This window comes from Aricia agestis, chromosome 10 (assembly GCF_905147365.1).
Source record: "Aricia agestis chromosome 10, ilAriAges1.1, whole genome shotgun sequence".
NCBI classification, from domain to species: domain Eukaryota; kingdom Metazoa; phylum Arthropoda; class Insecta; order Lepidoptera; family Lycaenidae; genus Aricia; species Aricia agestis.
This window is the reverse complement of record NC_056415.1, coordinates 12,705,983-12,724,214: the sequence shown is the minus strand read 5'-3', so window position 1 is coordinate 12,724,214 and position 18,232 is coordinate 12,705,983. Positions and strand designations below refer to the sequence as shown.

General features: G+C 36.0%; 1 protein-coding gene across 1 annotated transcript in view; it reads right to left on the bottom strand.

The window, feature by feature from the left end:
• Positions 1 to 14,592, bottom strand: part of LOC121731364 — a 112,082-nt gene extending 97,490 nt beyond the window's left edge. The window contains exon 1 of the mRNA XM_042120768.1: positions 14,249 to 14,592. The gene's annotated coding sequence lies outside the window, so the exon portion shown is untranslated. The remainder of the gene's footprint in view (positions 1 to 14,248) is intronic.
• Positions 14,593 to 18,232: the final 3,640 nt, after the last annotated feature.

Here is an 18,232-nt window from a genome sequence, read left to right as displayed (position 1 = left end):
CTCCGAGTTTTCTAATTTGCATGTACTCGACGAGAAAACGAGTCATAACAGTGCGTGAGACTCCGCGGTTCGTTCGAATTCTTGGTACTCTACCAAAAATTCAGAAACTTGGACACAAGAAATTATTCAACAAAATTAGTTGTGTGTCATCAATTATTTATTATTAATCATCTAGCTGCATTAGTGCAGCTAGCAGCGGTCTCCGCGCTCAATGACTCCACAGTCTATCTTGTCTAGACCACAAGTGATACACACAGACATACACAATGGGCTCCACCATTCATACGATCGCGTGTTCATCTAACTCGGGTTACGGGAACCGTGAAACCTGATGTTCGCGATTCGCATGACGCTCCACACCGCACTCTGAGAACGCGGCCTTTGAGAATAGATCCCATGTTATGTAACGGAGTGCAGCTCACACGCAACCACAATTAAAAGTTTATCGTCTTCGTCGCCGAAGCCACCACGCGCCCAACCCACGCCTTATCTAACGCGACAAACCGGCTCAGCGGTGATCGACAATGCATTTGTAACCTCGTTAGCCGATCGACTAGTTTTATGTAACTTACTTCATGCTTTGATGTTCATAAAGTAACTTTCTCGGCAATAACAGGGTTTAAACTTAGGTAGGAGGCTCTCAATAGGTCTATTGTGCATACAAACGGGATACCGAGTGAGGTACGAGGCATGAACGTGAGTCAGATCGTAGGTATGCGAGTCATCAGCGGCGGTTAAGTTCGCTATTTATTATTCAAGTTCCATCGTCGCGCCTAATATCATCCATAGGCATTTCCATAGGTAATATTATATCACGCTTACTCGTTTATCGTGTGAAACAAAAGCGAAAGAAGAGAATAATACGCTATAACTCACGTTTTGAGAATAGCAATTAAAACTTAAGAATAGATTTTTTAACCATTATTCGGCTCTGTGAAAAAATGACGACTACATAACATCTCAAGCCCAAAATTCATACAATTCAACTCCGTATTTGGCGATTTGTCAACGTAGACAAGACAAGACGATAAAAAACGTAATATTGGCATTACTTTCCATTTTTTGCCTTTCGAACGTAAGCTCGAGTGATAGTGGGACATCGTTCGGGTTCCGTCCGGCGCGTCAGAGAGAGCTTCGCGGCCGGTATGCGGTCCGCGTGGCGACTGGCGAGCTGGCGGGAGACCGGCTCGGGAGAAATTGTGACGACACCGCCGAGGCACCGGTATTCGCTCTCACAAACGGCCGTGACCGAACGCTCGCTATCAATGAACCGTTCGGCGTTTTGTCAAAATACTACGTCGCTAATTCTACATTCTACAAACATGAACAACTATAATTGCTTACACGACGAAATTATATGTACGGTTTTGATTGGGTTAGAAGGTTTTGATTGGGTTAGAAAAAGTTACTGCAGGCATTGTGTGAAAAACACAAACGCGATAGCGTTAATACTGAACTATGAACTCAGAACTACCCACAAGCATTTTCTGGTTATCTGTACCTGCGGATTACTCATAACGTTTTTACCCGACACAAAAATCCTGGGGACCTCTCAACACATAATTTAATCCTGTGTACTAATGGTGGTATTAAGCCGGTACACCATAGTATCGACCTCGGCCCGGGCTGGTCGGAGCCTGGCACGGAAACCCCGTGCACCGTAAAGGGAACTTTTTTGTCACACGCCTGTTCCATTGACTGTTCACGAAAATTCCGTTGTTACTGTCAACAAAGCAAACAAGGAAGTGTAATAAAATTTACTAAACATTGAGCTTCTTTCTTAATTTCTGAAAAATCGACATCAACTGTAAATTGACACAACTGTTTGTTGTTAAAGGTGAATTAGCTAGGAAAATAAAAGCGATTTAACGCATAGTTCATTGGTGATTACTGATTTGTATCATTGAAAGCATCTCATTTCCTGTATTACAAGTGTTTTCCATCTGTCATGGAGTGCATAAAAGATTGAGGTGAGAAACTTAAAAATCAAACACTCTATGTAGAGCGCGACCTATTTCGATCAGCAGGCTGATTTACGCACATTCGGGAGAATATAAATCGCCCACCGTAGTCGATAAATCGTAACTCCCAACAGGCAGAATATTTAAAATCTAATTAATGTTCTTACAGTTTTCAGTTTTCGAGTAATCCCTCACCTAATGGAACGCTACCAATTGCCATAACGTAAAAGCAATAAAATATGATGCTGACAAAGGTGCGTCTTGGTACTGTTCTTAGCACTATTCTCATAGAAAAGTTAGTACTATATTATAGAACTACTATAATACTACTATACTATACTATATCAGAGACTATTTCAGCACCCTTTCGTCATTTTGTGTTGTTGTAAAATGCCGTTGGGTATAAAATTTCGTCTAAATAGATTCTGTGTGTAAAATGCCCGTTTAATCCTGTCTCAGCAGTTAGGAAAAAAGACATCAAATTTGATCTACGAGAACATTCCAATTCGAGCATTTGCTAACTTCTAATCCAAAAACAGTTTTAAGTTGCAGTTGCTTTCACCAAACAATCGACTGATAGAATTACGTTCGGACAATTGCGATCAGGGATGTTGCGGGTCCCGATTTTTTCACATCCGCGGATGCGAATGCGGATGCGGATTTTTAGAGGTTTTGTTTAAAAAGTATTATTTTCATTTTTATTAATGTATTACAAAATAATAATACAGGTTCCCTAGAACAAACTTTTTGATTAATATCAAGCTAATTTTTCGTGAGTAGGTTCATTTTGATACGCATTTTGAATAGAACAATCCATATTTTAGGACGACCAAATCGAAATATTAAATCATATTTATCTCTGCTAGCTACCACTTTCGCAGAGGAAATTGTTGTCCGTTTTTTATATATCAATATAAATGAAAGTTATGAGCAAAAGATAGTAATTATATAGGTACCTCAAACACAATCATACAATCCTAATCAAAGAATTCATTTGCCAATAGTCGTTTTACAACGTTAGATTTAGTACAGAATAGGTCAATATCCATGTCCTGCGATACTTTATTAAAAGCATGAGTGCTTGGTAAGAAAAATGCATTATTTCTATTATTAGTTGTTGCAGAAGGTACATCAAGTAAAGGCCGGTGACGAAATCCTTGTCTGTTGGTTCGTAAATTTATTTTAGAAAGTAATTCAGGGCAGTCGATGAAACCATTTGCGATGTTCACTAAGAAACATATGTCACTGATTTGACGCCTGAGTTTAAGTGGCAAAAAATGGTACCTTCTACAGCGTTGAAAATAGTTATCTGAACATTGTTGTGCCTTATAATCAAGATATCTCAAAAATTTTCTTTGCACACCCTCAATACGTGATCGATAAATTTCATATTGGGGGTTCCAGACTTGAGACGCATACTCCAGGTGGCTACGAATGAAAGAACAATATAGGATAGTCTTAATCGATCGGAAACTAGCGGACTGTCTCATGTTTCATGAAACCAAGTGCTGTATTAGCACTTTTTACGATATGGTCGATATGCTGGTTAAATAGAAGATTACTATCAAAGATAACTCCTAGGTCCCTAATGCTGTTAACTTTAGTTAAAAATTGATTACCTAGAGTATATTTAGAATTGATTGTGTATTTCTGACGTGTATAACTAACGTAAAAACATTTTGATACGTTTAACTGAAGTTTAATACCATAGCAATAGTCTTCAAATCTATTGAGGTCACTTTGGAGTAAGTACCTCAATAGATGCACCACAATAAACGCGTCGGATCCTGTCACCGTTTTCAGGGTTCCGTAATCAACAATCTCTCAAGTCTATCTGTCTGTCTGTTTCTTTTTATTTCGCGTCCACTCCACCGTGTGTGGTGTCGCTGGATAGGGTTTTTAAAAATATTACGAGTATTCCAAGATCGTTTTCCGATTTAGATATTCATTTATGAAATATGCAAAGTTTTAAAGTGGAATAAATCGTCAGTGTCTCCCCCTTCTACCAGCTATTGGCTAAAAGGTAGATTCGGAAAAATATGTGGAAAAATTCGCGGGAGTAGGAAATATGCTAAATTTTGAAAGAAAATTATCACGGCTGAGAAGACTTCATAAGTTATTGAGAAGTACAAAGGAATTTTTCGTTCAAATTCCTTTGAATGTAACTGTGATCATGTTGTTAGTTGTATAAAATTTATTATAATTGTACATTCATTGACAATACAAAACTCATCAAAAACTGGCGGTACTATGGAACCCTCTATTGTGCGTGGCCGATACGTACTTGGCCAGCTTTTTCGCTCCCATTGGTCATTTGTCACGCGCAAACGGCACGTGCCATTCACAGACTCCGTCGCTTTTTTTTCTTGTCGCAACTCGTATGACATTCGCATCCGCATAAAAATCCGCATTGATTTAATGCGGATGCGGATGCAGATGCGGATGTCCAAATCTATGCGGATGCTCCGCATTTGCGGATGCGGATATTCGCAACAACCCTGATTGCGATATCCAGTATCCAGCTCCACAGGCCATCACATTTCGTAACACCGCAAATTGCCTACATCCAAGATAATCGAAAACAATAACACCACCGAATTCAAATCCTCGGACAAGCCATTGTTTCCCAAGCTGGTTTCGTGTAAAAATCGCACCAGCGATCCCGATGATGAAACATAACACGTTTCACAAACACACAACCGTCGATAAAGCACACAATCTGTGTCGTATATTGATTACGTTAAAAATGTTATTAATTTTCGCTCTTCATTTCGATTATTACTAATTACTGAATCGTCGAGAGTCCTGAATATTTTGGTACCGTTTTTTATTTCCTGCAATTTTAGCAATACTTTTTTAGGAGATATTGCTTGGTGACAATACTTTTCTTCTCATGTTTTCCAGGATGTTTTAGCGCTTAATCGTGTTCATTTCTGCTCAGTGAAAGATTATCATTAGAATTCGTGTAGATGCGAGTAGTTGTGACTGTGACTCGAAGTTTGAGTAGTGAAAGTTGTCAATCGACAGCACTATTAACCTACTTAAATGTAATCTAATATTAAATAATTTTTACGTTTTTCAAACGAATTTTAAAAACTTGGGGGTATCAACTTTTATTCGTATTTAATTCTACGCTCCTAATAATAAAATACTTAATTATATTATATTTTAGTACGACTCTCAGCTAGATATTAATTATTTAACGCTACCTAAGATAAATATGTTTAGGCTCTATAATTCAATTTCACATCAAAAACAAAATATAATAAGTATTCGAATAACATTTAAACGTTCATCACAATATGGTTTGCCGAAGCAGAAAGTACATTATTTCTACAAGCCCATAAACGTAAAGTAGGTAATACAAGTAGATAAGTTAAGACCTTGTTACAGTGGTTATGTAATGGTCAATTGTGAGTATATTTAGCTCATGCCCTTCAAGAAGCCGAGCCGTTGGAATGTGCAGGTAGAATCGATAGGTTCACTATTAGATTAGTACCGAGTACCGACTGCCGGGGGACGAGAGACGTAACTCACGTACATAATCACCGACAGGTTAACGTCCGTAATTCGTTTCACATATTTTAATATCTTGAGGTCATGTCGGGACATGGGGTCAACTTTGTATGATTTGTAGATTGAGATTGTTTAGGTTAATTTATTAGTGAATCATTGTGCAATAGGAAAATCCTATGAATCAGATTAAATACGAGCAGTACCGTAAAGGATCAGTTTTTAGTGTACCGTACCCAAAATGTAAAACGGGATCCTATTACTGAGACTTCGATGTCTGTCCGTCTGTCTATCTCCAGACTCAATCTCAAGAACCGCTATAGCTAGAGCTCTGAATTTTTCACAGATTGTGTTTAAAATATCTGTTGCCGCTATAACAATAAATACTAAAAACAAAATAAAATTAATAATTAAGGGGGGCTCCCATACAACAAACGTGATTTTTTGGCCTTTTTTGCTCGATATCAAAAATGACAACAGGCAGGCAGTTGAAATTTTCACAGAATCCTCAATTATATGTGTACTTCAATAATTAATAATAAAATTAAAAACACAATTTTGATCTATGTTTGCTCTATAACAGTACGGAACCCTTCGTGCGCGAGTCCGACTCGCACTTGGCCTATTTTTGTAGGTACTATAATTTGAAAGTTGTAGGGACAAATTTGAAAATAACGATGTTTAAGCCAGCAAAGTTCTGTCGTATGGGGTCTCTAACCCCGTTTGAATTACCTACCTTGTGACTCGCATCGAGGTAAAGTTTCATTCGTATTTCGTACCTTGCAGTACACCTGCCGTTTCAAAGTTCAAATAAACATAATTGGGTGGAGAATTGTAATTTTTTACACTTTCCTAGCCGTCGGAGTATAATGGGTACCCTTGTAAACTCGTTCCACTTTCAGGCTTAATTGAATTAGTCGCAATCGGGCCGATGATGCAGCGCCGCCAGTTGCCACAGCCCCTCATTCAAGTGCATTGTTCCCGACACTATAAATTACTAGCACGTGCCATAACCAACAATAATAAACTAATTTTAGGGACTTTATTGCTTTCACAGATGCCATACCAGCGTTCTCTATGATTTAGATTTTAGATCTATCCAGTCACATCTCAAAGCAATCTGCTCTATATATTAGGCTTGAATTGATCATTATGAAACTTATTGTAAGGTTTATTTATCCAGAAGTGACTTTAACGGCATCGAAAACTCAATTTATCCACCGTAACCGTATTCATTTCATCCCTTGAATATGAAACCCATATTGTGTGTAAGGATGTTTAGTAAAGGAAATAAAGTACCCAGTTTGACTGAACATCACAAGAAGCAGCTCATAGAAAGGCCCATGTTGTGTAAACGGCGTGAGAAAGTGGAAGCAATCAACGAGTGAAAAGCGCACAGAAGTTGAGGCAGCGACGGCTTAATAGCGTACTTAAAAATTCAGGACGCTGCCCACTGTGACCTACTGACAGTTCTTCAATTCCTCTCCACGATTCAGTAGAATAACAATCACTTCCTCCTTGCTGTTTGAGCCTTTGAGCTACGGTGAGGTTTGAGAACGATGACCGAGCTTAGCGCAGCTTATGATTTTAATCATCCCGTGTCACGGATCAAAGAGACGTGCAGTTTTAGTAAAGGCTTTAAAATAATAACGAAAATGTTCGCCATCAAACATGAACCACCAAATCCCTTGAACTTGTTGAGATTTGTTTTCCGCGTGGACCCGTGATAAGTCATCGCGAACAACAATACAACACCGACGCGAAACATCGACCCGACCAGATGACTCACTGAGGCTACACACGGTCGATTACTTACCATACCTTTGACGTGATTGCAGGTTAACATTACTGTATCCACTAGACAAGTCCTAAAAATTGTTTTACTGTGTCTATAAGAAAGAACGATTGAACCTCCAGAAATGCTGTTTATTATGAAACTACAGACCACTCGTAGATAAAAAAATCTTTTTTTTTCCGCGTAAACAATATCTAGTTCTGTGCCTACGTTTCCGAAACTAATTTTTGGAAAAGTAGAGACATTGATGAACGTTTTAGCATTGGCGTAAAACATTTTTCAAATAATTTTCTCTATCCAGCGGCCTAAACTTTATCCGACTTTCGTTCGCTGTCGTAGAAAATGCGCGTAACTAGTCCTACGGGCTATAGTTCAAGCAAGTTAGCTGAAAATTTGGCAAAATGAAAGTACGACTTTTATCTATCAGGATATATAGGGGGGGGGGGGGGGGGGGGGGGTAATAAGAAACCGTACTCGATACATAAAAAGTGTAAGTATATTTAATTGTCTTGAACTACTACGGCCTACCTTATACCGTGATGTGGTTAAAACTCCATTTTTAGGGTTCCGTACCCAAAGGGTACAAACGGGACCTTATGACTAAGACTTCGATGTCTGTCTGTCTCCAGTCCAAAGAATCCAGTCATCAGTACTTTACCCAATCAATTTTTATTCTTATTTTCCTGTCCATTTAATACTGTTTGTACATCTACAACTCAGCTTCTTCCTTCTTAAAATATTTTAAAATGCTTGGTAGATCAACACAATTTTAGATGTTGGGAATAAGGCGAGGAGGCATGGGAACCCAGGAATTCAGTTAGAGGGGGGGGGGGATCTTTAGAAACGCCTTTTACACCATAAACCATGTCAATCTACTCATATTACAATTAGGTCACAAAACACTTGATTAGTTCAAAACATTTCTTTCTGGACATCAAAAATGTATTAGAATTATTGATAGCACAACAGTATAATTGTGGTGTAACATACTTGCCAGTCATTGGAGTACCTCAAGGCAGTGTTTCTTTTGAAAACTTTGTAATTTTTACACTTTGAATATTTTACTTTAGCAGCGAAAAAATAATAGTGACCATTATTATTTTTTAACAAAAAATTAAAACCGACTTCCCAGGTAAAATTATTTTTTTTAACAAAAAATTAAAACCGACTTCCAAGGTAAAAACAAAAGTAATATTCTTAAAAATAATCTAAAAAGAATCAAATAATTATTTGATTTGATAATTATTTGATTGACAAAAAATTAAATTATTTGATTCTTTTTAGATTATTTTTAAGAATATTACTTTTGTTTTTACCTTGGAAGTCGGTTTTAATTTTTTGTTAAAAAATAATAATTTTACCCTTTTTAGTTACCTATGAGACCACAAGGCTATATTACTTACTAGCTGTTGCCCGCGACTTCGTCCGCGTGGACTTCAGTTTATAGCGCGCGATGTCAACAAAATTGGTGTCAAAAGCTTTAATAAAAAAACCCTGGTACCCCTTAAATCAAAACAGCAGCAGTGTCAGTAGGGTTGCTGAGGATTCCTCTTCCGCTTCCTCATAATGAGGAAGTTCCGTAATATTTTGGGTTCCTCAACTGTTACCGCATCCTCAAAAATAAAGAATCCTCTTCCGCTATCGCTTCCTCAAAATTTAAGAGGAGTTTTTGAGGAATTTCACTGCGCATGCGCGTCGCGTGTCTATCTTTTTTGTGTGCGTGTGTTGTGACTTGTGTATGTTACTGAACTCCTCCTTATTGTGTGTGTATTGAGAATGGTTTAGATTCATAGTTGGGTCCACTGGAAAATGCCCTTTTAATTATTTTTTGTGTAATGTATGTACCTAGTTATGGATAGACAGGACAAAGACTTTTGTGTTGGGTCCGCTAGTATTTATAATTTCCTATCATCCTCTTCCTCATCCGCTTCCTCTTCCTCCTCCGCATCCTCTTCCTCAAAAAATATCCTCTTCCTCATCCGCATCCTCTAAATTTGCGCGTGAAAATTCCTCTTCCTCATCTTCCTCATAATCACTTTCTCAACAACCCTATTAGTGTGCATATAATATTTCAATTTTTTAAATTAATCTTTATATTTTATGCCAAATTTTTAAGCTTATTTAGCCCCCCAATTACACAACTTTACCCATAAACTATTTATCATTGATAGGTTTAAGGTTACGTCACTACTCACTGCATAGATAAAGTACTGACTTAATAAGTAACGTAAAAAAGAAATAACAGTCGAACAAAACTGAGTACATAATAATACCACCTCTTATAGAACGACTTCTGGGCAAGCGTTAGCGCGATGTAGGAGACGCACGGCGCCATCTATTTTGAATTTTTGGAACTAACTTAATTTGAACAAATTTACGCATTTTCACCCCCTTACAACGCTTTTTTCCAGTAAAAAAAGTAGCCTATGTCCTTTCTCAGGTTTTAGACTATCTGTATACAAAATTTCATTACAATCGGTTCGGTAGTTTTGGCGTGAAAGCGAGACAGACAGACAGACAGAGATACTTTCGCATTTATAATATTATATAGTATAGATTAGTATAGATAACTTGTTGTCTTAGAGTTGTACATATTATTACTAGCGGTCGCCCGCGGCTCCGCCCGCGTGGATGTCGGTTACGGCTGCAAAAAGCGTACCCAGGAAAGAGTCGGTCAGCAAACTGATTCTCAGGTCAATTCACAGACTGCAACACTGACATCGACGACGCGGACGCAGTCATTATCCGAAGGGATGCATATTATAGTGCACACTGCACAGATTGTCTTCCTCCCGCACGCGCACCCCCGCTTGGTGACGCCCACTATCGTTATATTTTCATTTCGCCATAATTTCAAAACTAAACGTCCAGTTTTAATCATTCAAAGACCAAATGTTATCTACATAAACCGTACTTAGTGATGAAATAATTTATTTTCATAAGGATTAATTGCATAAGTAAAATAAACGCGTTGAAATGTTGTCCAAAAAAATTCAAGATTTTTAAATAACAAAATTGTTATTGTGCCTTACTCGACATAGATAAGTATAGTGTGTCGCGGACTTTTTTGTAGATATTTATAAGATCTACAATTACTTAGAACATTTTATGGTTCTATCTTATATAGTTTCGGCAACGTACGCAAAATAAGTAACTTTTCTGGTTGATTTTACACCTGCCGTCCGAAAAACCCAAATATCTTACGAAACACAATTTTTTCCAAAATAAAATTTAGCCTACCTTCAGCAGAAATAATGTAGAATTCATTGGCTTTTGCTTGGAGTAGTATAAATAAAGCCAAAATCCTCGAACTTGTATCTATAAGGATTCAAAAGTTCTGTTGGGTACCTTCGGAACCAGGGTACATCCTGGTGCAAAATCTTACTTTTTGGTAGTATATGCCTGAAACACTTCAGAAAAAATCGAATCACTATATGTTTCCATACAAATTTCAAGGAGTCCCCTCGATTCCTCAAGGATCCCATCATCAGATCACCATTTTTGTGAACATGGTACCAACCTCGGATTCAACCCTGTACAACAACAAAATAATCATGAAGATCGGTCCACGAACGGCGAAGTTATGGTTGAACATACAAAAAAAAAGATATATATAAACAGACGAACGTATAACCTCCTCCTTTTTTGAACTCGGTTAAAAATAGAAAATATGATGCGCTAAAAATATGAAGAGGTGATTATATTCCTGGTAATATTAAGTACAATAATATTAAATTTGTTCCTTTTACATAGTAATTTTAAACGCTTTCGTCGTGACACGTGCCATGGTATTGTCGTGAAGGATTGTATTGAATGCCTATACACTCTAATACGCATTTCGCATCTTAATTGGCTTTATAATACCATAATATACGTATACGTTATTTGTCGTGTAACGTCGTTGACGCTCAAAGCTGCCTTAATAGAATAACCCTTGGAATAACCATAAGACAAATAATCCAAGTGCGAGTAGGACTTGCGCACGAAGGGTTACTTACCATGATAGAACAAAATAGGAAAAATTGTGTTTTTTGTATGGGACTCCCCCTTAAATATATTTAATTTAAGTATTTAGTATTTGTTATTATAGCGGCAGTAGATATACATAACCTGAAAGTGAAATCTCTCTAGATAGTACCGTTCTTGAGTTACAGCCTGGAGACAGACAGACATCAAAGTCTTAATAATAGGGTCCCATTTTTACCCTTTGGGTACAGAACCCTAAAAATGGAGTATAGAATCTTTAATTATTTACAAATATTACGTGTAAATAATCAAAGTATAGAATGTGCAGAACTGCACATCAATAGGTTCACATGCACAATGCTTGTAAGTACAGTCGACGACAAATTGGCCACGTCTGGTCAAGACTCAAGAGCACATCATGGTTAAAACCGAAAAAAAACTGTTAAGTATCTATTTTATATTGGAGAAATTTGACAGTACCTATGTGGTAACTTGATGTGCTGTTATAGTTCGTCTGGTGCAACAAAAGAAGCCACCGCTTAGAGTTCACCCTAAAGCGGCCCGACAAACTGTACTTTTACTATGTACCCATTTCATTTTGACCGCGCGCGCGCTTGTTAGGGGGCGCTAGGGTAATGTTTGCATACGGGCGCCACATGGGCTAGAGACGGCCCTACTCATAGAAATATGAAAAATACGCCCAGCGTTAGTATTCCTCAGCTTATTCCGGTCCCACTTGATATAAATGCAAAGTTTTAACCACAGGACGGTATAAGGTAGGCCGTAGCCCGTAGGACTAGTTACGCGCATTTTCTACGAAAGCGAACGAAAGTCGAATAAAGTTTAGCCGCTGGATAGAGAAAATTATTTGAAAAATGTTGTACGCTAATAAAATTATTCAAATTGGAAAACTGTATAATTTTCTCAATTTTGCTTTTTATTTATGAAGGCTTAATTTATGCTGTTGTTTACCAAGAAGTAGGTTACATTTATTCTTCAGATGAAAAAATATCAGGACACAAGGGTGCATTTAATTTAAACAGATAAGATAAATATTAAATATTATTATATTATGTTACATGGTAGACAGAACTGCAGGGCAGTGGTACTCAACCTTTTTTTTATACAGGCCACAAAGATTCTGGTCTTGGTGTAGCAGGCCACAACCAAAATTTATAGGATTTAAAAAATAACATTCTTTCACACGGACCACTGATAAGTCCTGGAGGGCTGCGGGTTGAGTATATCTGGCTTAAGAATAGAATAGAATAGAAAATACTTTATTTGTACAACTTAAAGCTAAACTTAAACTTAAAAAACACAATAGAGGAAAAATATGTACAAATAGGTGGTCTTACTGCTAGCAGCAGTTTCTGCCAGACAACCTTAAGCTTTTTTGTTTGAAAAGGAATGCACATGAGTGGATTTCAACAACTTGCATTTTTTATATAATTTTGGTGGAAATTTTTGTTTCCACCAAAATTAGAGATTAGGTGTTTACGGGAAACTGGTACGACAACCACCTCCTAGACGAGTTAGCTTGTGACAGTATGAAGTGAATGGCGTATTTTTTTATGCTGTAAAAATAATGTTTTACACACCCTCTTACCCACCAAAATTGGAATTTGCGAGAAAAATAATCTTTAAAAAAACTATGTGCACTAAAGTTATAACACATTAAATTAATTATAAACAAAACAAAACTCTTCCGATATTCAAAATAACAACATGATATTATTGCCACAAGTACGATAATTTAAGTACACCAAAATTGCATAAAATGGGGGGTTTGTGATAAAAAGGTTTTCTTTCATTTCTGGCTGGTAACTGATCATCGAACAGCCCACAGCCACCTCCTAAACGTAGTGGCTGAATGAAGTAAATGGCGTATTTTTATGCTTAAGGGATCAATGGCATTTTGTAGATACAACATTTTGTAAATGACACCAAAATTGGTAAAATCTCCGCGACAGACCTAAACTGTGTCATAAAAACTTAACTACAGAACATAGTACAATAAAATTCATATAATATTATCAAGAGTCAACTTTAATAAAACATCTACATTATATAAAGATAAAAATCCAATCCAGTATCAAGTTTTTTGTAAATCGATCTAGATATTGAGTAAAATAGGTCAACGACAAGCCACCAAAATTGGAAATCACCTATTTATCATGTATATTTCTTGGAAAATAATAATTGTTTTTAAAAAATAATAACGGGGCCAAATTATAAGCACTATGTTTTCTTTTAAAATCAAAAATGAAAACATTATCTTAAAAAAAATAGGATAGTTTACAGCCTTGCCGTGCAAAAAAGCGGTTTGGTAAATCCAGTCACATACAAGCTACGAAACCACAGAATACGCACACAATATAACACTCTTTTTGGGAGGCTGGGCTGATCGTGGAATAACGAGACACAATAGCTTATCTATTGTTATCCTCGCCGGATGCGGCCGCTTAGGGTTTCATGAATTAAGTTCAAATACAGTGAAAAGACAGAGTCTTCATGACTCTGTCTTTTCACTTTCACTTCAGAGGGTTAAGACTTAAGAGTCAAGAGAGTAATGTTCTGCTTAAGAAAATAATGTTTCAGTTATAAGAGTTATTCATGAAGTTAGAATTTGATCAGGGACCATCAATTAACACCTCCATTGTGGTTATCGCAGGGACAATAAATTTACAATTGTTTGCGGCAGCCGGCTGCCGCTTGGGGATTGATGAGTTAAATTTGAATTAAGTAGTCATATTTTCTCCTAGTTTGGGCCATAATATGTGCCTATAATGCTTACCTCATAAAAGAGTGAAGGAATATTTTATTATCAAGTAACATGCTATTTATCATGAATTTTTTGGAATAAAATTGATACTGGTCTCTAAAATTATTTGTCAATGTTACTACAAAAAGAAAACTTCATAACTAAGACAAAAACAAACAGGCGAACTGTTACATAGGTACTTACACGCTTTACTAATACGTACATAAATTGATAAAAACATTGTCTTACCTTATAAATAGAAAATGTTTTTCCTTCTCACATCAAAAAACTGATATATAAACATTATTATCACTAAACAATATTGCTATAGAAACTAGTTGATCAACTTTTAAAACTTTTGAAGGCACGAACACAGAACATAACAGTCCAACACTTCACAATCATTTCGAAGAAACTTTAATGGCACATTAATTTCTGATTCGAAACTCGTTGTATAACATATAAAAATGTCTAAACAGTTGTAGATTATAAGTATAAATACGATTTTCATCCAAAAAGTTCTTAAAAATTTGTTTGTAAAATCAAACGTAACCTCAGTTGACCCAACAAAGTAGCAACTGGCAAAATGGCATTTCGACTTTCGTATCGTATCAAGATTCAAGCGTCAAGCGTGTGTCAAGCGAACACTATTAGGGTTGCCATGATATTATTTTTATTTTCTACCAATTATACTCTTTTTAAGGCTGATTCTCCAAATCGCAAAATTTAGTTGTCCGGACGTATAAACTACCCGCAGAGTTACATAAGTAGACCTTTGTATTTTTTTTATAGTAATATAAGGTGTGATCTAACTGGGCACTTAAGTTCTGGAGAAAAACTTAATTGTAAATATAATTAAAATTAATTTAAAGGTCGAAAAATTTATTCCCTGGACGTGTCCTGTCCCCAGAATTCACTATAAATTCCCAAAAAAATCCCACAAATACGATGAAATTCTAATTTCAAAGTAAATAAATTGTAAGAGTAAAAACAAAATATTTATAAAACAATTGTATATAAACGTATGTATCGTTATATAAATAGAAAAAGTCCTTTTAAGATTTGTCCTGGCTCACAAAGTGATTCCCTATACGCTTCACTTGGAGGCTCGTACCTCCCTAGTTATAAGAAGCACGTGGTTGCGGGTGCGCAAGGCGGGAGGTTCGGTAGCCCTCTAAACATCATGGAAGGAGGTTACACAATTCGTTGCTCCGTTTCCGAGTTACAAAGAAAAATATCTGATTCCCTCAACCTTGGTTCCTTACACAATTGATTCCCTATTCGCTAATTGACACGATGTAAATGACGATAATAAACAATAAATAGTCTACTGTCTAACTAAAAACCATACTCGGTTTTTAGTTAGACAGTAGACTATTTATTGTTTAACCTATATGCACAGTTTTTGTAAACCTCAGGAAAAACTAACATTTTATTGATTCCCTCTACATACATTTTGATGATTCCCTGGGTATTTAAAGCAGGGAATCAAAATGTTTTACACTTATGGGTGTCCCAGAACTCAACGTCAAGCCGAAACGGGGCGACAGGATTGATTGTAATCATCATGAGAAAAATCACAAAAAAAATCTATCCTATGCAGTTTGAAAATTATGGGCATTTAAGAAAAACCTAAAAATTTGGTCAAACTGTAACCATTTTTCGGTTATTGTGGTTAATTTTTATTACTTTTGTTCATTTAAACTTTGGAATCGTAAACCTAAATAACATATTTTCTAGAATCACAGCCAAAAATAATGACACAATTGCCCCAAGTTTCCTAGAATTAAGACTATTTGTTAAACTATGAATTTAAAATTTTCAAAATTTGTCCACTTTGAAAGGCCCTCCTTTAAAAAAAATTTACTAGAGTGCCTTGGCAAGTGCCATAAAAAGTTGGTGCATTTAATCAGGATTGTAAAATGGTACAGTACCTGTTAGTTTCGTACTAAAAAAATGAGTAAAAAATTAAAAACCTCAAGTAACCCGATTTTTGCTAACCCATTTTAATCAGTTAAAACGTTTTTTATTCGCACAAGCTCTTAGTAGGTTCTTAATTTTAAGGCAAAATGATGAAAGAGATGGGTAGTGGACATGTTTGCCATGAGTGAGCAAGACAGTCCCGCCACTTTTACGAAAGTCAACAAAAGTAAAATCAATAAAATAATGAAAAATCTTGCCCTAGTTTAGTTTAGGTTTATTGGAATAAAAGTCAAATAGGGAAATAACATTTTTTATTACAACAAATGTTCAAATTGTTTACCATCAGCCTCAATACACACCCTACATCTTCTTATAAAAGATCTACTTATTAGCCGGGCATATCCTCGAGAGTTGATGTCCTCAGAAATTCGTTCACGCAGCTCGGCTACGCTCTCAATGGGCTTCGAATAAACTTTTTCTTTGAGAACGCCCCAATAAAAAAAATCCAGTGGATTTAAATCTGGGGAACGGGCTGGCCACGAGATAGTGCCTGAACGTCCAATCCACCTTTCCGGATATTCCTGGTTAAGGAAATCTCTTACTTGTACTGCGTAATGTGCTGGGCAGCCATCTTGTTGATACCACATGTGGCGACGATCTGTTAGCGGTACGTCCTCTAACAAAGTTGGTAAATTTTCTCGTAAAAAATGTAGGTAATTCGTGCCATTCAAGCTCTCAGGCAGCTCAAAAGGCCCAACAATTTTGCCGTTTAAAATTCCGGTCCACAGGTTTACTTTAAAGCGATACTGGGCTGGGTTTTGTCTTCTCGCATTAAATGTGGATTATCCACATGCCACTCGTGAAAATTGTGTAAGTTTATGTAACCATCTTTTTTGTAATAAAAAATGTTATTTCCCTATCTGACTTTTATTCCAATAAACCTAAACTAAACTAGGGCAAGATTTTTCATTATTTTATTGATTTTACTTTTGTTGACTTTCGTAAAAGTGGCGGGACTGTCTTGCTCACTCATGGCAAACATGTCCACTACCCATCTCTCTCATCATTTTGCCTTAAAATTAAGAACCTACTAAGAGCTTGTGCGAATAAAAAAACGTTTTAACTGATAAAAATGGGTTAGCAAAAATCGGGTTACTTGAGGTTTTTAATTTTTTACTCATTTTTTTAGTACGAAACTAGCAGGTATTGTACCATTTTACAATCCTGATTAAATGCGCCAACTTTTTATGGCACTTGCCAAGGCACTCTAGTACATTTTTTTTAATGGAGGGCCTTTCGAAGTCGACAAATTTTGAAAATTTTAAATTCATAGTTTAACAAGTAGTCTTAATTCTAGGAACCTTGGGGCAATTGTGTCATTATTTTTGACTGTGATTCTAGAAATGTTATTTAGGTTTACGATTCCAAAGTTTAAATGAACAAAAGTAATAAAAATTAACCACAATAACCGAAAAATGGTTACAGTTTAACCAAATTTTTAGGTTTTTCTTAAATGCCCATAATTTTCAAACTGCATAGGATAGATTTTTTTTGTGATTTTTCTCATGATGGTTACAATCAATCCTGTCGCTCCGTTTCGGCTTGACGTTGAGTTCAGGGACACCCTGTATATTTAATTGGTACATATCTGTTTATTTTTATTAAAATAAATTACATTATCTTCATAATATACTGATACAAATAAATGACACCAATAAGATAATTATATGAAAAATAATAATTTTAAAGTCAAAATATTTCAAATAAATTCATTTTCCATTAAGAGTATTTGGTTTTAACGTACAAGTTTAGTTTGTAGACAATTTTATACATGTTTATATTTAAATTCAATATGTTTATTTAGCTTAAAAAGCTTTTTTCTATTAGCTTTGTTGATTCCCTAGGTTAGAAAAATTTAAATCAAAATATCTTCTAAAATTGTGAAGTGAAAAAGGGCCCAAATAGATAATTATTTTTATAATTCACTTAAGAATAATATGCGATTATTGATTTTAAAAAATATGCAGAAATAAAAATGTACCAGGGAATCAACTAAATAATCCAAATCCGGAGAAATGCCCAAAATATATTTCTCAACTCTCAACTCTCAAGTACCGTAATTTGTGGTGAATAGGGATCCAAGGACGATGGACAAAATGAAGAACCGTTTTCAAGTTTCAACATCAAAAACTAGTTGCCATTTCATAACTTTCTTTTAAATTTTTATTGAAGGTAACAGTAGAATTCTTTGCTGTTTTGATGGCAACACTAAAAATGTGCGAAGTTAGCCACAAGTTGTCAAATAAACAC